Genomic DNA, 27,068 nt, shown 5'->3' on the forward strand with positions numbered 1-27,068 from the left:
TTGTATAGTTCTTTTTGTTTCCACTTGGTTGATTTCAGCCCCGGGTTTGATTATTTCCAGCAGTCTACTCCTCTTGGATGAATTTCCTCCCTTTTGTTCTAGAGCTTTTAGGTGTGCTGTCAAGCTGCTAGTGTATACTCTCTCTAGTTTCTTCTTGGAGGCACTCAGAGCTATGAGTTTTCCTCTTAGGACTGCTTTCATTGTGTCCCATAAGTTTGGGTATGTTGTGACTTCATTTTAATTAAGCTCTAAAGTCTTTTTTCTCTTTCTTTATTTATTCCTTGATCAAGGTATTATTGAGTAGAGTGTTGTTCAGCTTCCTTGTAAATGTTGGCTTTCTATTATTTATGTTCTTATTGAAGATCAGCCTTAGTCTGTGGTGATCTGATAGATGCATGGGATAATTTCAATATTTTTGTATCTGTTGAGGCCTGTTTTGTGACTAATTATATGGTCAGTTTTGGAGAATGTACCCTGAGGTGTTGAGAAGAAGGTATATCCTTTTGCTTTAGGATAAAATGTTCCGTAGATATCTGTTAAATCCATTTGTTTCATAATTTCCGTTAGTTTCACTGTGTCTCTGTTTAGTTTCTGTTCCAGGATCTGTCCCATGATGAGAGTGGGGTGTTGAAGTCTCCCACTATTATTGTGTGAGTTATAATGTGTACTTTGAGCTATGCTAAGGTTTCCTTAATGCATGTGGCTGCCGTTGCATTTGGAGCATAGATATTTAGAATTGAGAGTTCACCCTGGCAGATTTAACCTTTGATAAGTATGAAGTGCCCCTCCTTGTCTTTTTTGATAACTTTGGGTTGGAAATGATTTTATTCGATTTTAGAATTGCTACTCCAGGTTGTTTCTTTGGACCATTTGCTTAGAAAATTATTTTCCAGCCTTTTTCTCTGAGGTAGTGTCTGTCTTTGTCCCTGAGGTGGGTTTCATGTAAGCAGCAAAATGTTGGGTCCTGTTTGTGTAGCCAGTCTGTTAGTCTATGTCTTTTTATTGGGGAATTGAGTCCATTGATATTAATAGGCATTAAGGAAAAGTAATTATTCCTTCCTGTTATTTTTATTGTTAGAGTTGGGGTTCTGTTTTGTGGCTGTCTTCTTTAAGGTTTGTTGAAGGATTACTTTCTTACTTTTTCTAGGGTGTAGTTTCCCTCCTTGTGTTGGAGTTTTCCCTTTATTATCCTTTGAAGGGCTGGATTCGTGGAAAGATATTGGGTGAATTTGGATTTGTCATGGAATATCTTGGTTTCTCCATCTATGGTAATTGAGAGTTTTGCTGGGTATAGTAGCCTGAGCTGGCATTTATGTTCTCTTCAGGTCTGTATAATATCTGTCCAGGATCTTCTGGCTTTCATAGTCTCTGTTGAGAGGTCTGGTGTAATTCCAATAGGTCTACCTTTATATTTTATTTGACCTTTTTTCCTTACTGCTTTTAATATTCTGTCTTGATTTAGTGCATTTGTTGTTATTATTATGTATCAGGAGGCATTTCTTTTCTGGTCCAGTCTATTTGGAGTCCTTTAGGCTTCTTGTATATTCATGGGCATCTCTTTCTTGAGGTTAAGGAAGTTTTCTTCTATAATTTTGTTGAAGATAATTACTGGCCCTTTAAGTTGAAAATCTTCATTCTCATCTACTCCTATTATCCGTAGGTTTGGTCTTCTCATTGTGTCCTGGATTTCCTGGATGTTTTGAGTTAGGATCTTTTTGCATTTTGCATTTTCTTTGATTGTTGTGTCCATGTTTTCTATGGAATCTTCTGCACCTGAGATTTTCTCTTCCATCTCTTGTATTCTGTGCTGAGGCTCGCATCTATGGTTTCTGATTTCTTTCCTAGGATTTCTATCCCCAGAGTTGTCTCCCTTTGGGTTTTCTTTATTGTTTCTACTTCCATTTTTAGATCTTGGATTTTTTTTTTTCAATTCCATTACCTGTTTGGTTGTGTTTTCCTGTAATTCTTTAAGGGAATTTTGTGTTTCCTCTTTAATGACTTCTACCAGTTTATCAGTGTTTTCCTGTAATTCCTTAAGGACTTCTACCTGTTTAGCAGTGTCCTCCTGTATTTCTTTAAGTGATTTATTAATGCCCTTCTTAAAATCCTCTACCAGCATCATGAGATATTTTAAATCTGAGTCTTGCTTTTCGGGTGTGTTGGGCTATCCAGGACTCACTGTGGTGGGCTTACTGGGTTCTGATGATTTCAGTGGTCTTGGTTTCTGTTAGCAAGATTCTCAAGTTTTCCTTTTTCCATCTGGTAATCTCTGGTGTTAGATGTTCTAGCTGTCTCTGGCTGTAGCTTGTTCCTCCTGTGATTCTGTTAGCCTCTGTCAGCACTCTTCTGAGTCCAACTCTCTCCTGAGTCCCAGTGGTCACAACACTCTTTGCAGGCAAGCTTTCCTCTTGCAGGGAAGGTGCCCAGAAGTCTGGAGCTCAGATCTATCTTTTAAGTCCTGGGGTCAGAGTCCTTCCTGGAGGCCTACTCTCCTCTGGCAAGGAAGGTGCCCAGGGGTCTGGTTCTTAGCTCTGCCTCCTGGCTGAGGATGAAGGCCCAAAGGGACCCTGTCCAAGAAGCTATGTTGCTTCTGCCACCCAAGTGCTCTCCTGTGTAGACTGGTCTCAGTGATCCCAAGATCCAGGGTGTGCTAGGACTTGCCCAGTTCGTGCCCAAGATGGCACGGAGCTGGAGCCATCAGAAGGAATCCCAGCCTCAGGTTGGGCGGGGTTCCTTTGTCCCTGTTCCTGCTGGCATAAGACCCTCTGGGATTCTTTGGAACTGATGTTGTGTTCCACTCACCAGTGACCCCAAGGTCCTGGGTGTGCTAGGGGGCCTGCGGAGTTGAGAGTCCTCTGGGGACCTTGGGATCCTCTGCCGGGTTTGAGCGAAGATAGATATTTGGAATTTCTAAGAGGAATACTCCTCCATTGCTGGTGGGATTGCAAGGTGGAAATCAGTTTGGCAGTTCCTCAGAAAATTGGACATAGTACTACCTGAGGACTCAGAAATACCACTACTGGACATATACCCAGAAGATGTTCTAAATGTAATAAGGACACATGCTACACTCTGTTTGTAGCAGCCTTATTAATAATACCCAGAAGCTGGAAAGAACCCAGATGTCCCTCAACCGATAAACGAATACAGAAAATGTGGTACATTTACAGAATGGAGTACTACTACTCAGTCATTAAAAACAATGAATTCATAAAATTTGCAATGTCCAATAATTCAAGGATAACGGGGAGGGGCTGGTAGCACAGTCACCTTCCCAAGCAAAAGGGCAGCAGGGTGGGTGCTGGTAGTACAGGCAGTCGATCTCGGAGGAAAAGGCAGTAGTATAAAGGCAGCACAGTGGAGAAGATACATTAACCAGATTGTAGACAATATCTACTTCTGATCTAAGGGAGCTAAGTCATGGTCACGCATAGTCACAGCCTCCAGCAACAGAGCAACCATAAATGCTTGAGTCTTTTTTTGTTTGTTTTTGTTTTTTGTTTTTCGAGACAGGGTTTTTCTGTATAGCCCTGGCTGTCCTGGAACTCACTTTGTAGACCAGGCTGGCCTCAAACTCAGAAATCCACCTGCCTCTGCCTCACAAGTGCTGGGATTAAAGGTGTGCGCCACCACCGCCCAGCAATGCTTGAGTCTTAACAGAGTCACAGAAAAAAACGGAATTAAAACAGGAAGCCACTGAATATACAATAAAACAATTTCTGCAAAACGAGCAACTCTACCACCAAAACCTACATATCTTTTAAAATTCATCTTTGTTTGAAATCTGAGCAGTTAGTTTAGCTTGTCATTCATAATATTTATATAATTCTATAGTTTTTTATAAGTACTGAACATGAAAAATTCTCTAAAACTCTCTTGAAAATTTCACCAGTAATTTGAATGGGGATGTATGGGGATAATAACTCTTTTAGTGAATAGAGCTTACAAGAAGAAATGAAATTAATTTCTCCTGAGGAATCAAAGTACTGACTAATAAATTTTATTTAAATTATGCAAAACTGAACATAGTAAGTAAATAGACAGTCTATGGTTCTGCTAGAATGATTCAAAAGGAAGTGTGGGGAGTGGTGGGGTTTGGAAAATGTCAAACAAGAAAGGGGGGGCCCTGGAAGTACCATTTCTTGAAGTTTTGTTTTAGACAGTTACTTGCAAAGTATGTTCACAAGTTTACAAACTGCTTCATTAATTCAAGCAAGCACAACTAGCCAAGCATTTGTGGCTTCATTTCACCCAGGAGACAACTGAGGACCCCAGTAGCCAATAACTCGTCCACGTCACTGCAGCAGTGAAGGGAAGCAGGTTTCAAAGTCAGGCCACTGTGATTGGATGTCCCTGCAGTATGACAGAGATCTTGGCAATATCTGAACTTGCACTGAAGTGAAAGTAATGTTAACTAGAATTTAGCACCTATCAGGAGCCAAAAGCTAGATCTTACGTTGGTACATTTTAAGAAAATTCACGAGATTATAAAAGGAAGGAAGAAAAGAAGAGGAAAGATGGAAGGACAGAACAAGAGACCCACAGGTGGCCTCAAAACTTATGGAATCCTAAATTATTCACTGTCTAGCTAATCTCCAATACAGGGTGAAGATTGATTGAGTTAATTTTTAAATCATATGAAAGGAAAAACAACAGGTAATTAATAGTTTTTACTTTAAGCAAACAAATAGATATTCCCCTGGTTTTAGATAGCCAATCTTAAGAAACTCAAGACTTAGATCATTACTAGAAAGGGGTGTTCACTGTACTAAATGAGTCACAGGGACCCGTAAATAGGTAGCTAGCTTCTCAATGCTTTTAAACGGGCAGCGTATGAATTTTTAAATGTGAGGAGGAGGAGAGTCCCATTTGCTTCCCTATCTTCTGATTTCAGAGATCTATGGTACTTACTAAGTAATAATCACAGTTCCACATAATTCTCTATTAGCTGTTTTGTATAATTTAGTATGAATGAAGGGAAGGTGTATCATAATATCTACAAAGTGATAAAAAATATAATAGAAGTAGGAGTCACCGCCTTTTACCAAGACCAGTTTCCAAGGAGATTTTCTGGTTTCAGAGAATGTCTGTGACACCCAACAAGAATCTAGGTGAAGGTAATGTTTTCATGGACTTTGAACTTTAACTATTTTGTTTGGGAAGACAGTGTGTTAGTCACTGAGGGGAAGATGGTGTCTAGCGACTGATGGGCAAGCTCATCAAAAAAGAACTGCTCTTTCTCCTATAAGGAGTCCAGTAAGCTGAAAGCCTACAGTAACTTGGCCACTGGGATTTGTCAGACAGTTGGCAATCTGATCCACACCATTACTGGGTAGTTCCCATATAAGACCAATCATGGAAACAACATACTGCCATTCTTCCCACCTGGCATCTCCTCTTTGCTTTGGAATATCTCAGTTGGATATGAGACCTGCCTAGTACTGCCAGTCTCACATTACATGTCCTTCATAAACTTCTTGAACTCCTGATTCTGTCTCAGCATCTGCCTTCCTGAGAGCCGATCTGACAGCAACCAATAAATCATAGCCTTGACTAATGAATGAACTGAAAGTCTCCTTAGCACAACCATAAAAATCACAACCTTCTTGGACGGGGCAAGCCTGTCTCAAATCTCTGCTTTCTTTGTTGCCTGGTTGGAGCAGGTCGCACACAGGGTGCTCTCCAGCTTTATGCTGCTACGGCTTCACTTCCAGTCTCCCGTGTCACCTGAGGCTGTCAGACTTTAAATGCTCTGGTTTTGTAGTTTGGTGAGGGAAACTGGAGATGATTAGAGGGTATCTTTGATGAGTCTCCTGAAGCACTTTGCATGGGAAATAGTTTCCTCTCCACAGAGACAGCTCTCCACACATACCTCAGGAGCTTCTCCACCCCTACTGAAAGCCTGAATCTACACTTATTCTTCCTGGTAAATCCCACCTGAACATGGTAGATCCCATAAACCACAAGGCAATTTATCAGGGTTCATGTGTGTCCATGCGAATTTTTTATTTTAAAAATATACAAAAACATCCCTCCCCCTCTCCCTCTCTCTCCCTCTCCCTCTCCCTCCCTCTCCCTCTCCCTCTCCCTCTCCCTCTCTCTCCCTCTCCCTCCCTCTCCCTCTCCCTTCCTCTCCCTCTCCCTCTCCCTCTCCCTCTCCCTCTCCCTCTCCCTCTCTCTCTCTCTCTCTCTCTTTCTCTTTGTGTGTGTGTGTTTAGAAGTTGGACAGCCCTAGGGGAGGAAGCAAGACAAACTGGACATACTTCATGTTCTGTTCTACAAACTTCTGCTTGACTTTAACTGGCAGCACACAGGCAGAATAAAGCAAATTATGTTCAATAGGGCAGGGGTCAAAATAAGTTATTAGGAATCACAAGCTTAAAAGAAAAATGCATATTTATTGGATCTTTGCTAAGTGGGAAAGGCTAGTGCTGGCGCTTGTTAAACCATTCACACTTCCCTCCAAGGACACGATTTTACGGTCTTTCTGGAGAACTAGAAGATGGGATGCCTGAGGTTAGGTGCTCTCCACAAAAGAAACTTCTAGTAGCTGGTGAAGTTGAGATTTGAACTTCCATCCGTCTGATCAGAAGCTGAGATTTGGCCATTGGCAGCACAGAAAAGGAAGGATGAATGAAGTGGACACACGTATAGATCTGGAGACAACACCTGCTCTGAGAACAGTAAACAGCCTGTGAAGTTTCTGATCAAGAGAAGCCTGCATCCATCATAGAGAGTCAGAAAAAGAAGCAACATTTAAGGCTGTAGATATATTTCTAGAGATGAAAACAAAGAAGCAACACAGAAGGAAAGCCAGAGAGGGCCTGGGTCAGTATGTGCTGGCAGCAGAGAGGGCAATGGAATCTACACAGGCCAAAAGACTTGGAGTATTTTAAAGAGACTTTGAAGGTTCCTCTAAGAAGCTGGGATACAAGTTACAGAAAACTTCTGGCAGGAACAGCATCAGAAGCATTGGCAGTAGGCTAAATGGGAAAGAGAAGCAGAAAGTGTAAGCAATGGCAAAGGGATGGAGCTGTTTGTATTCTTATGCTAATTATGGTCCCCAAGAGCTGTTTACACCCATAAGACTGAGGTAGGTTCTGATTAGTAAATAAAGATGCTGACAGCCAATGGAAGGGCAGGGCAGACAGAGGCAGGAAGGACTTTTAGGATTCCTGGGCAAGGGACAGAGAAGGAGAGCTCTGCCATCCCTGGGAAGGAGGGGAGATACCATACCTGAAAGGTGCAGAAGACAGCTAGTAAAGCTATCACTTAGGTGTTAGGAATGCAGCCCAAGAGGGCTGTATGTCTGGATCTGAGGCAGCCAAGATAGAATATAGGTTTTAGTAAGTAATAATTAGAGAATATCAGAAAGTAGATTAGCCATGTAAAGGGTAGGAAGTAGCCCAGCCATTGACCTGTTTGTATTTTATATCAAAATATAAAGGGTATGTGTGTCTCTCTCATTCAAGTATATAAAGCAGTGGGGCAGGCAGCAGGAACACACTGCCACCATCAGGATCATTCCAGTAGCATTTACTGGGCACAGCAACAGTGGGAGGCAGAGCAGGCTGCTGAGATGGAGCCTACAGAAGTGGGCCAGTTATCATAATACATAGAGAAGAATCAGGAGAAACTCTGAATGGATGAATAAGTAATGGGTGTCAATTACTAGGGAGGGGCATTGAGGAAGAAGAGATTTGAAAAACAATCACTTCTGTACCAAAAGCAAACTAACCAGTTAGTAACGGACACCTCTATTCACTCAGCTCTGGGTTCTGATACCAGGGTAGGAGTGAGTGACAGCCTTAGCTAATGGGAAAAACATAGACTCTCTTTCCCACTAAGGGTGAAATCTTCAAGCAATGAGAAACTCTGACTACAAGTGAGCTATATTACCTCAAAAATTGCAGTTTTCAGTTCATAGAACTCAAAATACACAGTCAAGAACATGAGCTCTGGAATCAAATTCTATCTGTCTGAGGCTATTTCTACCTCCTGTGCATTCCTGTGGTCTAGCCAAATTACTTTGCTTCTTTTGAATTTCAGTTTTATCATCTAAGAAATAAGGGTAGTATCTCCTTCGATTTGATACTCTAAGGGTAAAATGTTTTAAACATAGAAATCTTAGACTAGCACCCATTACAGAGCAACAACTTGGAATAATATCTAATCAGAATATTTGCCATGCTTCATAAATATAAATATTTATAGAACAAAATAAATCACGTGATTTTTTTTCTTTATGAAAATCATAAAAATATTACTTTCTAGATAGTACTCCCGAGGCTGTGAAAGATAAGCATGCCACCCACTCTGCTTGGTTCTGGTGGCTAAAGCAGCCCACCCTTGCACATGGGAATCCTTGTGTGTTCACTTCAGCTTCTCTCTACGCATTTTTGTCTCTTGAGTCTCCCAAAATCATACTGGAATAGAGCCCTCCCTATTCCATGTATTTCTATAAATGGCTTTATATTATTTTGATCCCTATTTAAAAATGAGGTCTTAATCACATGTATTAGGGATAGAACACCATCTGTTTTTGAGGGAATACCTTTAATCCAAAACAATTCCTACCACCTCTTTGCAAACAAATTGACCATTCTTTCTATAAGATTTCCCTGTTCCAGAACAAACAAACAAACAAACAAACAAATCCAGAAAAAATTTCTGACATTTTGATAGGAGTAGCAATGCAATCATAATAATATGGTGAATACTTTTTATTTTTTAAGGTTTACTTATATGTAAATATTTGGGTAAAATGCCAGAGTACCTATAATGTACTCTTAATATACTTTTGTCAAAAAATAAAATTTTAAAATGTTACCTGTAAAATTAACTTGTATATGAAGATCTCTATTTGGCAGTATGCTTTAAAATTTTCCAAATATAGTTTAAAAATATATACCTCCTAGTCATGAAATTCTGTATTTAACAGTTTCTCTGAGTCATTATACTGAACAGTATATTTCACAAAATATTAATTTTAAATATGGAGACAGGCTGCTAAATTTATATTTTATATAATTATTGTCAATATTTCCTATCCTTTGCTGCTCTAAAAATAATAAGATGTTCATAGTCCATATTCAGAGCATTACCATTTCTGTACCTTACATGTATACTCTTAATTTTGCCTTAATATGCATTGGTGAGAATAATCTTGAAGAATAGGAATACTAGTAGCTGCCAATGCATTTGATTACTTAAACAATTTAAAATACTTCAGTAAATAACCAGTACTACTAACACATTATAACGGTTAAATGTAAATTAAACTTTGGGCTGATTTTGATTTCATTTGACAAATCAAATGAAAGAATCCAAAATACATTTGAGAATATCTAGTTATATAGCAAAAAGGCGATGTGACTAATGTTCTAAAAAATAACATTTGCTGTCTGTCATGTCTTAACACTCCTATGCTGACATGTAGCCTCCCCGGAAGGGTCATCCTCTCAGACTCAGTTGACAGCACTGGACAGAAACACATACAGGCAAGGAGTGTCCTATTCCTTTTACATCCTCCTGGTACTGAATGAGGCTACAAATACTCTATCAAAACTGGCATCACACCTTAGTTCATCATCATAATCTTTCTTGAAGGTTACAAGAAAGAAATACAAACAATTGCTATGAAAATGAAGAGAAAGGACAGAAAGCCAACCCATAAGCCTCCCAGTTCAGGAAGGATAACAACACAGCATGCAAGAACTGAGAGCTCTCAGTGTTAAAACACAATTCAGGATCCATCAAAATCAGCAGGAAAGCCATCACACAAACAAGGATACACCAGGCTTGTGAAAGAAAGACCAGCAAAAGGGGTGTCTTTCAAGACACAAATAAAACAGCTGGACCAGTGTCAGTCACGTTGTTCACTCCCTCATGTGTGTCTGAGGATATAGCAGAACAGACATTACTCAGAAACACCCTGGAGCAGCACCACTCCAGATAAGGCCAGTATAAATAGTTACAATAAAGTTGCATACTCTATTTTAAACAGTAGATCCACATCATATGTCTAGGTCCTGAGGACCAACCAGGCAATGGCTTTCCAAATTCTAAAATCGGGAAGGTTTTATAAATACTTTTAAAATAGTCTACAGAAGTACAAGATGTTAATATCCAGCAATACAGATGTACAATCCCATTTTACTATGAACATGATATAATGTCAATGGCATAGTAAATGTTCAAAACATTGGCTAAAACTTCTTTTTTTTTTTAAACTATTCTATGTTTTATTGATTCATATCTCCAGCTGGACACATATGTTATTCTAGTTTTTTTTTTTGTTTTGTTTTGTTTTTTTTTTTTTTTTTTTTTACTAAAACTTCTTTAACACCACTTCTGAGGATGATTCTATAAGAACATTTTTCTCAATATAATTTATTCAAAAATAATATATAATTAGATACTACTTAATTAAACCAACACAAAAAGAAAAATCAGTAGAGGAAATACGAATACAGTATCACCAGTGAAGACTTTCTTAGTCGTTTTGTCTAATAGAAATAGTTTCATAAAACTCTCATGTTTAAATGGAGATAGCCTGAGTAAAAGATTTAAGATTACCTTTGACATGCAGAGAATAACACTACCACAGTATTGTCAAGAAATTATAAAGCCCATATTAAAAAACCTAAGTATTATAAGTTCATATAAACTGATCTTAAGTACTGATACGAGTTTTCAAAGTTTTAAATATGTAAGGGAATACTGTTACCTACAAGCTCTTGAACAATGTCCTAGGAGAGCAACAGCAGGCATTCAAAAGATGTCTAGGAAATGGTGGCACACAGGTGAGCATCTAGAATGGTCTAAGATATGTCATAATAAAAGCAAACATGGGGATAACTGAAAGAACATACAAATGACATACTTTCTAAGAGAAAATGAATGCCACTAAAACATAAAAGAGTAGCAGGAGAACAATCAAAGGGAACCACAGACACACACACTGGATATGCAGTGCACACAAATAACTGAGCATCACAAACAACTCCCAAGCCACTGTCACAGACAGCCTTCCAGCCATCCTTTCCAAAACAAAAGTGAAGGGGAAAAGGTGGTATTTGGGGGTTGGGGGGCAGGAGGAAATAATCGCTGAAGTAAAAGAAATTTAAAAGCCATAAGACAGCACAACACTAAGCACTATATAAATCTGAAAAACTATATTAATAAACAGTAGAAAACTACTTTATAAGACCAAAAATTAATAAACATATACAAAATGACACAACTAAAGATAAAGAGCTTAAACACCCATTTCCATATAATAAGCATACAGAACAGTAAGCAAATCAACTGAAGCAGAAAAGAAATTCACCTCAGCACATAGTAATCAAAATACAAAAAGTACAGAACAAAGAAAGACTATTAGAAGCTGCAAAGGAATAAAGGTAAGTAACATATAAAGTCAGAACTATTAGAATTACACCTGACTTCTCAATGAGAAGGGCCTGCACAGATGTTCTACAAGCTCTAAGGGACCTCAGATGCCAGCTGAGACTACTATACCCAGCAAAACTTTGAATCACCATAGACAGAAAAAAATAGACATTCTATGATATAACTAAAGGTAAACAATCTCTACCTACAAATCCAGTCCTCCTTAAAGTACTAGAAGGAAACCTCTGACCAAGAGGTTAAGTTCATTTTAGAAAACACAAGGAATATGCAAGACCAGCAAAATCAAAAGAGAACATACACAATAACACCACCAAAAATAACAACAAAATAACAATCATTAGCCATTGGTATCTCTCACCATCAGAAGTCTAAATTCCCTTAAAAAAAAACAAAACAAGAGCTCCGGGGTACTGGTTAGTTCATAATGTTGTTGCACCTACAGGGTTGCAGATCTCTTTAGCTCCTTGGATACTTTCTCTAGCTCCTCCATTGGGGGCCCTGTGCTCCATCCAATAGCTGACTGTGAGCATCCACTTCTGTGTTTGCTAGGCCCAGGCCTAGTCTCACAAGAGACAGCTATATCGGGGTCCTTTCAGCAAAATCTTGCTAGTGTATGCAATGGTGTCATCGTTTGGAGGCTAATTATGGGATGGCTCTCTGGATATGGCAGTCTCTAGATGGTACCCCGGAGCTCTTGACTCTTGAGAGGCCCATTGGACACGCAAACTTTATATGCCCCAGTACAGGGGAATGCCAGGGCCAAAAAATGGGAATGGGTGGGTAAGGAAGTGGGGGGGGAGGGTATGGGGGACTTTTGGGATAGCATTCTAAATATAATTGAGGAAAATTTGTAATAATAAAAAATATTAAAACAAAACAAAACAAAACAAGACTTCGGACTAAGAGACAGAATGTGAAACCAGGATATATCCTTCTGCTGCATTCAAGAAACAACCTTAACATCAAGGACAGATAGATGTCTTTTCAGGGTAAAAGGGTGGAAAATCATATTCCAAGCAAATGGACTAAGAAGCAAGCTGGTGTATCCATTTTAATAACTGACAAAATAGACGTCAAACCACTAGTCATAAGAGATAAAAAAGGATACTACATTGTAGCTTTGATTTTTTTCAAAACCTATTTTCAGTAAGGGTTCTTAAATATTTTAACATCCCTTCTAGCCTACCATCCCCTGAAGTAGTAGAAAAGAAAGGTTATTAGGATATGGGTAAAGTGGACCTGTTTAGAAATTGTTCTTTGGAGCAAATACAATCTGTGTTGTCAGGAAATCCTGTGTTCACAGGAATCAGCAGTGGCAGCTCGATCCACTCACAAACACATTACAAATATACCAAGAGTCCAGCCAGGCCTCCACTGAATCAGCATGAGTCAGCCAAGATCAGTAGGGATGCCAGAAGAAGTTTTCTGCTGTGACTCTCTCAATGAACATCAGCTAAGTCGAAAATATGAGATCAAAGACCACTGCAAAGCTAGCTACGCAAACCCTGTCACTATCTGTTGAGAACTATTTATAGTCCCTCCAAACATCACATGTACTCCCACAGTTCTTGCCTCAACCACATGAGTCTGTCTTAGCAAAACTCTATGTGAGTCTGTATCAGCTGACACCATTCTGCCAATTGGTCCCAGTCTGTAGAAGCTGCAAGAAGCCACCAGAACACCACCAGAAGTTTTTTGGTGTGTTTCTTTCTATGGCATCACCACAAATAGAGCTCAGCAACACAATGTAAGATGAACCAATACATGTGTGTTGTTAGCAAAGAACAGCAAGCAAAGCAAAGCAAACCAATGTTCAAGCCCCTGCTGTCTGTGGGGTCATATTTATTCAACACATGTTCTTTTATGTGTTTGCTTTAGTAAAACACCCTTTCACTTGTGTCCACTCAAGGAAAACACTCCTTTACATATCTGCCCCAACAAAACACCATCCAACATAACTGAGGGGTTTTCACTTCACTATATACTTGTCAAAAGAAAAATGCACCAAGGAACAACATTATGAACTAACCAGTACCCCGGAGCTCTTGACTCTAGCTGCATATGTATCAAAAGATGGCCTAGGCGGCCATCACTGGAAAGAGAGGCCCATTGGACACGCAAACTTTATATGCCCCAGTACAGGGGAACGCCAGGGCCAAAAAAGGGGAGTGGGTGGGTAGGGGAGTGGGGGTGGGTGGCTATGGGGGACTTTTGGTATAGCATTGGAAATGTAAATGAGCTAAATACCTAATAAAAAATGGAAAAAAAAAAAGAAAAATGCACCAAAGATGACACTGCAATAATTATCATCTATGTACCAAACATAAGAGCATCCACGTTTGGAGACAACAAGAAACAAAACAAAACAAAAACAAAACAAAACACAAAAACCCATGTCTACAGCTTATGTCACATAATGACATTTATACACATATTGTGGAGACTTCCATACCCCACTCTCACCAATAGACAGGTCATCCAGGCAAAACTAAACATATAAATTGTGGAACTAACTGACATTATGAAACAAATGAACCTAGAACATATTTACAAACATTTTACCCACACAAAAAAGAATATACATTCTCAACATCTCACAGAACTTTCCCAAAGCTGACCACATACTCAGACACAAAGCAAATCTCATCAGATTCAAGAAACTGGAAGTAGTATTCTATATCCTACCTGTCTACCACAAATAAAAGCAGACCATCCGCAACAACAGAAACAAGAGGAAGTTTACAAACACATAAAAATTGAATAGCTCACTACTGAAGTAAAAACTGATCAAGACAGAAATGAATGACTTTTTAGAATTGAATGGAAACAAATATATAACAAACCCAAACTTACACAATGTAGCGTTCATAGTAAGGCAAGTCCATAGCACCAAGTGCCTACATGAAACAATTGGATAGAACTCATACTATCAACTTAACAGTACACTGAAAAGCTCTGTAAGAAAAAGAAGAAATCACACCCCAAACGGTTGACTACAAGAAATAATAAAACTCAGAGATGAAAATTAAAATAGAAGCAAACAAATAAAGAAAAACAATACAAATAATTAATGAAATAGCTTGTTCTTTGAGAAAATTAATAAAAATGCCAAACCCCTATCCACATTTACTAAAAGGAGGAGAGAGAATATACGAATAAAATTAAACAAAAAGGGGATATAACAGCAGCACTGAGGAGACTCCGTGTCTGTTTAAAGGGTGGTAAAGTACATACTTTATGTTTAAAAACACACTTTAAAACAGATATGTTGGTTAATGGAATCAAATTAAAGACCCAGATATAAATCCACACACAAATGGATACTTGATTTTTTTATGAAGGCAAAAATATAGATTTTTTTTTAAAAAAAGACAGCATCTTTAATAAATGGTTCTGGTCAAACTAGATGCCTTCCTTTAAAAGAATCCACACAGTTTTCACCCTGTACAAAATCCAACTCCAGAATCCATTCCCAGGGCCACAGTTCTGGCTGCATCCCTGGAAGCCTGCTATCACTGAGGACAATCAGGGGAGATCACCACACTCTAGTTCCCGGCCCACAGGAAAGTACAAGGTCTCCCAGCAAACATAGCAGCCACAGGAATACCCTGTCCCCTCTGCACTCTATCTTCTGTTCCACATCTCTACCTGCAGTGCTGGAGGCCTGCACTCATCAGGGTCCACCAGCTCTGCCTGCATCCTTGGAAGCCTGTTGCCACCCAGGACCAAACAGCTCTATCTTCAATCCCAAAGACCTGCTGCCATCAGGGACAACCAGGCCTGCCAACACCAGAGACAACCAGATGGCTGAAGTTCAGCTTAAGAACATAATCAACAAAACCCAGGTCAGTGTGGCACCACCAGAAAGCCATCTATCCTAGTACAGAGAGCTCTGGAAATCCTAACACACCTGAAGTACAAGAAAACGACCTTAAATTTAATATTATAAAGATGTTAGAGGCTTTTTAAAAAAGAAATGAATATATACATTAAAAAACACAGGAAAATACAATCACACAAGAAGAGACCTTTAAAGAAGAAATGAATAAATAAAAGGAAATGTAGGAAAATACAATTAAAGGCTGAAAGGAATGAATACAACTGTTCAAGACCTGAAAAATGGAAATAGAAGCAATTAAAAAAACATAAATGGAGACAAATCTGAAGATGGAAAACCTAGGAAAGAGAACAGGAACTACAGATGCAAGCATCACCAACAAAATACAAGAGATGATAAAGAGAATCTCAGTCATAGAGGAAATTGATACACTAGTCAAACAAAATGCCAAATCTAAAACGTTTCTAGCAAAAAAAAAAAAAAAAATTCCAGGAAATTTGGGACACTATGAAAATGACCAAACCTAAGGATACCAAGAACAGAAGAAGAAGAAGAAGAAGAAGAGGAAGAGGAAGAGGAAGAGGAAGAGGAAGAGGAAGAAGAAGAAGAAGAAGAAGAAGAAGAAGAAGAAGAATCCCAAGTCAAAGGCTCAGAAAGTATCTTCAACAATACAAATATCAAATAAATAAATAAATAAATAAATAAATAAATAAATAAATAAAAGAATACCCCTAGCCTAAAGAAAGAGATGGCTATGAACATACACAAAGGTTTTATGGCACAAAACACCAAATAGACTGAACCAGAAAAGAAAATTCTCCTACTACCTAATAATCAAAACACTGAATTTCAAAACAAAGACTGACTATTAAAAACTGCAAGGAAAACAGGCCAAGTAACATATAAAGGCAGACCTCTCAGAATTATACCTGACTTCTCAAAAGAGACTCTAAAAGCCATAAGGGCCTAGGCAGATGTCTTACAGGCCCTGAGACCACAGATTTCAGACTGAACTACTATACCCAGCAAAGCTTTTAATCATCATAGATGGATAAAACAAGATATTCGATGACAAGACAAAGTTTAAACAATGTTTCCACTAATCCAGCTTACAGAGTGTATTATAAGGAAAACTCAAACATAAGGAGGTTAACAACACCCAGGAAAAGAAATGATTAATACCCCCCCACACACACACACACACTACCACCAACACCAAAATAACAGGAATTAACAATCATTAGTCATTAGTATTGCTCATCGTCAATGGACTCAATTTCCCAATAAAAAGACACAGGCTAACAGAATGGATGCATAAACATTCTGGTACATACAATATCCACACATCAGCAAAAAAGATAGACATTATCTCAGAATAAAGGTCTAGGAAAGGGGATTTTTTCAAGCAAATGAACTCAAGAAATTAGATGGAGTAGCCATTCTAATATTTAATAAAATAGGCTTTCAAACAAAAGAGGAAAGGGATGGCCGCTATAGGGATGTAAGTTGAATTAATGAACAAATTAATGAATGAATAAATAAACAAATGGAAAAGAAATAATGAAAAGAAAGGAAACTGGATACATTCAGTCTGATAGAAGAGTAAGTGAGAGATAGCCTTGAACTTACGGGCACAGGAAGTGATTTTCCGAACAGAACATCATTAATGAATGCTGTAAGGCCAAAAATTAATATACAGGGCCCCATGAAATTGAGAAGCTTTGCATGACAAAGGACAGTGTCATTTGCATTAAGTACCCATCTGATAGGACTAATTTTCCATATATATATGAAACTCAAATACTAGATATCAATAGATAACATAATTATAAAATGGGGCAAAGATCTAAACAGTTCTCAAAAGAGGAATCTCAAATGGCTGAGAAACTCTTACAAAAAAATGCTCAACATCGTTAGCCAGCAAGGAAATGCAAAAGCAAACAACCCTGAGAGTCCACATTCCACATGTCAGGGTGGCTACGATCAGCAAGAGGTGACAGCTTATGTTGGAGAGGATGTGGAATAAGGGAACGCTACTTCAATGCTGATGGCAGCGCAAACTTGTACATCCACTATGGAAAAGGCAAGGCAGTTCCCCAGGAGGATAAGAATTGCTCTACTTTAAGATCCAGCTAAACCACATGACTTAGTTAAGGTTTTATGGCTATGAAGAAATACCATGACCATAGCAACTCTTATAAAAGAAACTTTGAATTGTTGCTGCCTTATAGTTTCAGAGGTTTAGTCCATTATCTTCATGGTAAGAAATATGGCAGTGTGCAAGCAGACATGGTGCTGGATAGGTAGCTGAGATTCTATATCAGGATTCATAGACAACAGGATGAGAAAGACACTGTGCCTGGCAATTAGGCTTGTAAAAATCCTCAAAGCTGACCTACAACAGTGGCACACTTCCTCCAACAAGGCCACACCTCCTCATCTTTTCAAATAGTGCCACTTGCTAATGAGCAGCATTCAAATCTGTGAGCCTATGGGGGCCATTCTCATACAACCACCACACTACTCGTGAAATATACACAAAGAATAGTTCATTCTCACAAAGACACTTGCCCAACTCTGTTCATTGCTGCTTTATTCATAATGCCCAGAAATTAGAAACAACCTAGATGTCCCTCAACAGAAGAATGGGTAAAGAAAATGTGGTTCTTTACACAATAGAGTACTACGCATCATTAGAAAAAAAAAAATGACCTCATGAAATCTGCAGGCAAATGAATGGAACTAGGAAAAAATGATCCTGAGCAAGGTAACCCAGACCCAAAAGAGCAAATATGATATAAAGACACTTACATGGGGCTATTAGCTATTATGTCAATGATTACAAAGCTACAATCCATAGAACCATAGAGGGTATCTATAGAAGGTAGGGGACTACAGGGAACAGATAGATCTCTTTAGAAAAGGAAACTAGAATAGATAATTATGGACAGATTGGGAGGGCTGGAATTGGAGGATCAAGTGGGCAGGGGAAAGGCAACTGAGGGACAAAATCTGGGAGAGACCAGCAAAATTAAGGGACATTTGTGGTGTAGTTTGGAAACCTACTACAGTGGAAACTTCCTAAAATATACACACATGATGGTGATCTAAATGAAATTGCCAAATAACAGAACATACTGAGTACCAACTGGCCATCTCTTGTCACCAAATGAAGCTAATAGTAATGAGTTTGGGTTATATCTAATTGAGCTGTTGGCCAAAAAGGTCCCATGAAAAATCTCAAAACAGCCCAGTCTGTTGACAAGACAGTAAGGTACTCTCTACAAACTGACTCTAAGACCATATAGCTGGAGAAAACACCTGTACAACTCACTGGACCTGTAGAATTCAAGTCAGTGCCTAGACAGTCTTCACCCCTACATCCTAGCATCTGTTACATGAAGGTTCTCTGCATAATACCAAAAGAGAAATGCAAACACTAAGCCAGCAACAAAACCTTTGACCTGCAATAGTACCCTGCCTCAAATATGTGTTAGTTCAATGTTGACACAAAGATTGTAAGGGTGATCAATGAATATCTGATTTGATATAGGTAAGGCCCACTCAATTAAATGGAACCCATACTTCCAATACTGCTTGAAACCAAGAGACAGACACTAGATAGTCCAGGGACCTAGGGTGAAATCAACCACTACTGAGTTAAAAAACAAACAACAACAAAAAAACAAAAACAAAGACATAAATACCGTTTTTTCAAAGTAGTGGTAAATGTAATAAATGACTCCTAATGGCATCCTGCTATACTCATAGAGCAGTATCTTCTCAGCCATCACCAGACAAGCTTACTCTTCAGCAGACAGGAACAAATACAGAGACCCACAGCCAGGCACTATGCAGAGAGTGAGAGACCTTGGAACTTTTAGTCCTAAGTGGATGGTCTCCATCAAACCTCTCCCCTCAGAGTTCAGGCAGTGTGAAAAGAGTGTAAGAGCCAAAGGGGATGGAGGACACCAAGAAACAAGGCCCTCTAAATCAACAAGAGCAAAACTCATATGAACTCACAGTGACTGAGGCAGGATGCACAGCGCCTGCACGGGTCTGGACCAGGTCCTCTGCATATATATTATGGAGTACAGTTTAGAGGTTGTATGGAACACCCTGTATGTGCAAATGAGTGGGTCTCTCTTCGACTCCTGTGTTTCTCCCTCAGCAGCTTTCCTTCTGTTGGTTTGTCTTATTCAACTTCAGTGTAATAGCTTTTGTTACATCCTGCTATATTTTACTTTGTTATATTTTACGATTATCACTAAGAAGCCTGTTCTTTTGCAATAAGAGACAGAAAGGGAGTGGATACGGATGCATTGGGAGCTGGGATTAAACCGGGAGGCATAGAGAGGGACACGATAATCAGGATGTATTATGTGAGAGAGGGATCAGGTTTCAACAAAAGGGGAAAAATAAAGAAAAGAAAACACAAAAACATCCCATAAAAGTTAACTGTTTACCTAACTTTATAAACATGTACATAAGGCATCTATACACATTCACATATCTATACACAGAACCTTACTCTAAAGGCAGCATGACATCAGGCAAGATGGCAGCTCAGGAATTTCCACCAGGACCCCAGGGAAACAGGTGGCCTTGGAAGCACTGCTCCTTGTCTTGCATTGGAGGTACACTAAGCAGTGCCACCAGTCAAATCCATCAGGGATGGAAGAACTGGAAGTTGATTCTGTTTGACTATGATAAGCCAGTTTCTTAAGAAAATCTTAGAGAAACTGCAGAGCTGGCTCAGCTGGTAAGGGAACGTGTTTCTCTGGCAGAGGATCTGGGTTTGCTCCTCTGTACCCACAGGGATGTTCCCAACCATCCGTAACTTCAGTTCCAGAGGACGGAGCAGTCTCTCCTACTCTCTGCAGATGCTGTGTATATATGATGACCAAATGAACAGGCAATTCACCCACAAATGGAAAATAAAAACTAATAAATCTTTAAAGAAAAAACATAGAGAATCATTACTAAATCTACTTCAAGCAACTAAAAAATTAGTACGATAGAGAATCAAGCACAGTGAAATGACTACTTCACACATTGCCACTGGCAGATTGGATCTGTGTAAGCCTTTTGAAAAAGCAGAGAGATGGCTCAGTGGTTCAGAGCACCGACTGATCTTCCGAAGGTCCTGAGTTCAAATCCCAGCAACCACATGGTGGTTCACAACCATCTGTAATGAGATCTGACATACTCTTCTGGTGCATCTGAAGACAGTGTACTTAGATATAATAATACATAAATCTTAAAAAAAAAAAGAAAAGAAAAAGCAGAACATGAAAAAGAATCAAGACTGTGGAGGCTGGAGAGATGCTTCAGCGTCTAAAAGCAGTTGTTGGTCGTGCAGACAGCTTACATTTACTTGCCAGCATCCATGTTGGGTAGATCACAACCACCTGGATCTTTACTTCCAGGATATCTGATGCCCTCTTCTGGACCCTAGGGGCATTGCATGTGTGGTGGTGCACATACATTCATGTAAGCAAAACAATACATAAAAATGCAAACAAAATAAACTTTAAAATAAGATCCTGAAAAAGTCCTAACCTATAGAATTCTAACTGTTATGACATTTATAATGAAAAATAATCCTGAGTATGAAAATTATTTACCCTTAAAGTTATATGGTGCCACATTATTTATATAGAATAAAGCAAGAACTACCTAAATTCAGAAATGTAAACTATAAAAAAAAGAACTTTAAACTGTTATATATGAATCAAAACTTTCACACATAAGTAAATTAGAAAACCTAACAGTAGAGTAAAAGTGTTATTGATAGTGACAATAAAAATTATAAAGCTTTAAAAACTCCCAAGAAACAAATGTAAATCTGAAAAAAAATATAAAACTGTTTTTATTGATATCAGATCTCATTCAAATAAATTTTGAATTTTATCAAAATTCCAATCATAACATCAAACATTTTGAGCTTATCCAGATAAATAAACACATAAAGTATGACTAGAGTGACTGTGAGGAAGAAAAACAATAAAAAGAAAATCCATAAAGCAAGAGGGGAGAAGAAGGCTGCAAGGGACAGTCAGATCAACCTAACCCTTAAACCCATTGTAAAGACCAAGGAATCAGTGTACAAATATTGGCCATTGTACTGAACACTGGTACACGCACACACCAATAGGGTTCAATACACACACAAAAAAGTATTAAGATAAAAACTATAACTGAGTCAGCAAAGTGTTTCTGTTTGTTACTTTGTATTACAGAAATGGAAAAAGCTTATAACCTAAAAAAAAAAAAAAAAAAAAAAGATGAAGCTAGGTTCTATCTCTTTTCATATAGAAGAATAAATCCTAACTGAAAATCAAACGATGCCATAAAATTCTTATAAACAAGTTCACTAATTATAGCACAAAATCTTAATAAATACAAGGCTGATCCACTTGTACACATATTAAAGACCTATAAAATGCCCAAACAATAGTTTAAGCACAGAAGACAGATTGAAAAGTCAAACATGAGGGCCAGCAGAAAGAATGGGATCAAGCAACCTTGGGAAATAGGAGGTTGAGGGACCCCCCAAAATGCACCAGAGACCTAGGAGGTGAGAGACTCTCAGGACTCAAAGTGGGGGGGGACCTTAGTTGAAATGCCAGACAGTATGGAGAGAGAACTTATAGAGCACACCTCCAAAAGGAAGTCAGGTCATCAAGTGAGGGAAAGGGGGACCATTCCACAGTCACAACTCTTACCCATAATTTTTCCTGTCTGAAAAAATTACAGGGATGGAAATGAACAGCAACCTGAGGAAAAGAAGGTCCAGCGAGAGGCCAAAAGTGGGATCCAGCTCAAGGGGAGGTCCCAAGGCCTGACACTGAGGCTATGGAATGCTCACAAAAAGGGATCTATCATGACTGCCCTCAGAAAGACCCAACAAGCCGCTGACAGAGTCAGGTGAAGATATTTGCACCCAACCAATGGACAGAAGCAGCTGACTCCTGTTGTTGAATTAGGGAAGGCTGAAAGAAGCTGAGGAGAAGGGTGATCCTGTAGGAAGACCAGCAGTCTCAATTAACCTGGACACCCTAGATCTCTCAAACACTGGACCACCAAACAGACAGCGTACACCAGCTGATATGAGGCCCCCAACACACATATAGCAGAGGACTTCTGGGTCTGTGTTCATTTAGAGATGATGCACCTAACATTAAAGAGACTGGAGGCCCCAGGGAGTTTAGAGGGGATAAAATATGGAGTGTACAATGAAGAAGCTAGAGAAAGCACCCAAGGAGCTGAAGTGGATCTGCAACCCTATAGGTGGAACAAAAATATGAACTCACCAGTACCCCCCCCCCCCCCCCAAGAGCTTGTGTCTCTAGCTGCATATGTAGCAGAAGATGGCTAAGTCGGCCATCATTGGGAAGAGAGGCCCCTTGGTATTGCAAACTTCACATGTCCCAGAACAGGGGAATGCCAGGGCCAAGAAGTGGGAGTGGGTGGGTAGGGGAGCAGGGTGGGGGGAGGGTATAGGGAACTTTCCAGATAGCATTTGAAATTTGAGATGTATATAAAGAAAATATCTAATAAAAAATAAATTAGTTGAAAAGGAAAGGAAAGAAAGGAAAGGAAAAGAAAAGAAAAGGAAAGGAAAGGAAAGGAAAGGAAAGGAAAGGAAAGGAAAGGAAAGAAAAGAAAAGAAAAGAAAAGAAAAGAAAAGAAAAGAAAAGAAAAGAAAAGAAAAGGAAAGCATGGCAGCTCATCCCTGTGGCCTACTGAGCATTCTGAATCTGGAGGTAGATGGACGAGGAGTTCAAGAACAGATTTGACTACATGAGCAAATTCAAGGCCAGTCAGAGCTACTTGAGATTGTATCTTAAAAAGCTCAAAAAAGGTAAGTCATAAGAAAATAAGACATGTAAATTATAGAGCAACAAAAGAACTTTAAGAGTTCAGATAAAAAACAAAACAAAACATATATTTCCCAGTGGAGAGGAAAAGCAAAACAAGTAAGGATTTCTTTAAAAATGGGTAAATGGTAAGAACAGAAATTCAACAAAATATAAACATTTAACTAAGCCCTTTTGGTTTTAGAAAGGACGAGAGGAGGAATGGCTAGATTCACACCCTATCTTAGGTTTTCTATTGCTATGAAGAGACATCATGACCGCAGCAACTATTAAAAAGAAAAGTATTTAACTGGGGCTGGCTTACAGATCAGAGGCTTAACTCATGATTATCATTGCAGGAAGCATGGTAGCATGCAGGCAGACATGGTGCTGGAGAAGTACTTGAGAGTTTTATATCTGGATTGGTAGGCAGTAGGAAGAGAATGTGAGATACTGGCCTGTCTTGAGCTTCTGAGACCTCAAAGTCTGCCTCCTGTGACACACTTCTTCCAGCAAGGCCACACCTCCTAATAGTACCACTCCCTATCAGCCTATGGGGACCATTTTTATTCAGACCACATGTTCCTACAGCACATAATAATCTTGAAGGATATAAATTTGGGGGATTTAAAAATATGATACGAGCCTATGCTCCTCAAAAGAACCACAACTGAGTGAGCCCTACATGCACCCTGGGCTATCTGAACTACAGCATTGAGTAGGCAACCAGGAGTGGCCACAGAAGCTCAGACAGAACCTAAAGCTGAAGATTCAGAGGGGAGAAAACTACGGAAATCTGCCCAGGCACTCACACCCTGAGGAAGGGCAGGAAATGCAATCACTCCCAGAACTCAAGTACAAGTGATAAACCCTGTGAGAATTATCTAAAAAACAGAGAGATCTGTCTGAGCCTAGGCTAAAGTTTGACAAAAAGCATCATAATGGACATGCTATCTCCAAGAGTTTAATATACATGTACAGGCCAACAAATAAAAAAAGACATACAATTACAAAATCAAGAGAAGTTGTGATGGCTATACCAACAAAGCCAAAGACAGACTTTCAAATAAAGATAAAAAAGACAATTGATAAAAAGAAAAATCCATATGTACCCAATACACACAAACAAAATCTGGATGAGGGCTTACAAGAGAGAGGAATTCCTGAATCTCTAAGTTCTTCATAGTAAAGATACCAAAAACAGCAACAAAACTCAGCCAGTTTGACCTAACTGACACTCATTAAACATTCTATCCCAAACCACATAGCAGGACATGTATTATTTTTAAGAGTTTATGAAACATTCCAAAAGTATCCCTTAACTTAACAAATAAAGTAATTGTTAACAAATTTTAAAATACCAAAATCATAAAATGTAACTGTCTAATACAGAACTAAGATCCTGCTAACCTTCAGCAAGGACAGGAGAGATGGCTCAGTGGTAAATACTTGTTGCTTAGGGTCCATTCTCAGTACCAGCTGGTGGCTTGCAGCTGACCAGAACTCTAGTTCTAGGGATCATGATAGCCTCTTTTGACCTCAGGCAGTACTAAGCACACAGGTGGGGTGCAGACACACATGAAAAGCAAATAGTCACATAAAATGAAAATAATATATTCTTTAGAAATTTTTCCAAGAAGGAAAGCAATCTATGGTAGAGGTGGGAGTGTTACCTCTATGGTCGAGGTGGGAGTGTTGGCTCAGCTGTTAAAAGCATGCACTGCACTTTCAGAGGACCTGAGTTAAGTTCCCAGCACATGCATCAACAACATCTTTAAGTCCAGCTCTGGGGCACTGGACACCCTGTTGTGGCCTCTACCGGCAACTGTACACACAGGCATATAGACACATATGTATACATGTAATTTAAATAGGAGAACCAATGAAAGAGAAAGATTTTAAAACTCTCAAATATCTGAAAATTAAACATAATCTCACATATGCCAATTCAGAAAAGCAAACCTCAAGGAAAATAAGAAAATATTTTGAAGTTAATAAAAATAAAAACAAGTAAAGGGAGAATGGGGATGCTCATCCTGTCCAAGGTGATCCCACTGTATCAGCATAGCAGTGGATTCAAACACATCTACGCCCCAAACACAGGCGGAATCCTAACAGGTTTTCTGATAAAGCAGAAAAACTGACTCTATTATATATGACACTCTGAAGGAGACAGATTAGCCAAAACCATTTGTTTTTAAAACAAAAAACAAACTTGGAAGATTTCCAGTACCTAATTTTAACATTATAAAATTGCAGTAGCCAAAGATAGTGTTATACTGGATGCCCTGCCTATTTATCAACAACATCACTGAAAAGAACAAAGATGAGCTGCAGAAAATATCTGTCAAACAAACATCTGACAAATCTCTTTCCTACCCTCAAAATCTAAAGATGTTGTAGCTCATTCAGAAGACAAGATGATTTAAAGATGAACATATTCACCAAGAAAACGCATGCCTGACAAGCCAGCACACGGAGCTTGGTCAGCAGCAGCAGACGACTAAGGGGAATTTAAATGATAGATGCCTACCACCCATTAGAACAGCAGAAACTGAGGAAATTAATGGAACCAGAATACAAAGGAAATGTCATCATCAGGATTGCTGATGGGAATATCACAATGACAGTTCCCAAAGAACAGTGTGGCCATTTCTACATCACATATACAGCACCACATGACCTAGAGAGTCCACTTGCAGTTCTTTACCCTCAGAGAGAGTAAAACAAGAGCCTGTATAAACACTTCACATGCATCTTAGCTCCTGGCCATGCTGCTATCTGTAACTGCCCAAACCAAATCAGGGCCTGCGGAGATGGTCAGCAGTTAAGAGTGCTATCTGGTTTTCCCGAGGGTCCATGCTCAGTTCCCAGCACTCATGTTAGATAATAATAAAAATAAGTCCTAAATCGCCCCAAATGCCCAGCTCAGGTAAACAGATAGCGCAACAGTAGTGTTCCAGGAGAAGCTTACAACCTGGTGACTGCAGAATGATCACAAGGCTCTGAAGCATTTTGCTAAGTGACTGGAAACAGAACATGTATCTTCCTATTTCAGATCTTTTCCATTGCTCTGTCTTGTAAGGAAGCTGCCTCCCTGTTTCATTTCCACACTTCGAGTTTTAGCACTGGTGACCTATTTTCCATTTGTCTCAAGGACAGAGCCGTCTCCTTCCACCTACCCTGCTTTCCTTTTAATCACCACACTGTGAAATTACATGCTATTTTTTCTATCAATTTCTTATTGCTTGCTAGATATTTTTAAAAGTTTACTATAAACATCTTTCACAGCTACTCATCCATTACATCTAGTATTAATTTACAGATATATTTAAATTTTTAATCTACCAGTGTTTTCTGTAAAGACTTTTTCTTATTTGAAACATCCAGTACTCACAGTGTCCATTAAGCATTTAATGATAGTTCCTAATACTTTTGTGTCATGATGGGTTTTTTAATTTAAATCTATTGAGACAGTAGGTAACATTTACATACACTTATTGCTTAAAATTAAAGTAAATTTTGTTACTCAGTTACTTTTTCCATATTTTTATAACCACCTTTATTTGGAGAAATTTTATGTTTAACATAGATGAATTTTGAGCAATTAAGGTAAAACGAAGCAGTGAGTGTCCAGGCCCTGGACAGACAGACAGACAGACAGCCTTCACCTCCACACCCCTCAGTGAGACACTTGTTAGTATAGATAAAATGACAATGACAGATGAGCATCAGCCCAAGTCTATAGTGTCCAATGACAACAGGACTTGACAAAGAACTAATGACATGTATACCCTGATGGATTCAGGAGGGTTTCACTGTCTTAGAAACCTCAGGACCCTCACTGTTCACACCCCTTGCTCCCAACTCCAGGTCACTACCAAGTGTTTAATTGTGCTCATCGTCTAACACAGATTGTCAGGTACCTGACATTTACAGCTTTTACTCCTTGA

The 27,068-nt window shown here is 39.0% G+C and overlaps 1 protein-coding gene across 5 annotated transcripts in view; it reads right to left on the reverse strand.

Annotated features, from left to right (window-relative positions):
- Positions 1-27,068, reverse strand: part of Vrk2 (vaccinia related kinase 2) — a 122,615-nt gene that overhangs the window by 34,963 nt on the left and 60,584 nt on the right. The window lies entirely within an intron of this gene.

The sequence above is a fragment of the Mus musculus genome, chromosome 11, assembly GCF_000001635.26.
Source record: "Mus musculus strain C57BL/6J chromosome 11, GRCm38.p6 C57BL/6J".
Lineage (NCBI taxonomy): Eukaryota > Metazoa > Chordata > Mammalia > Rodentia > Muridae > Mus > Mus musculus.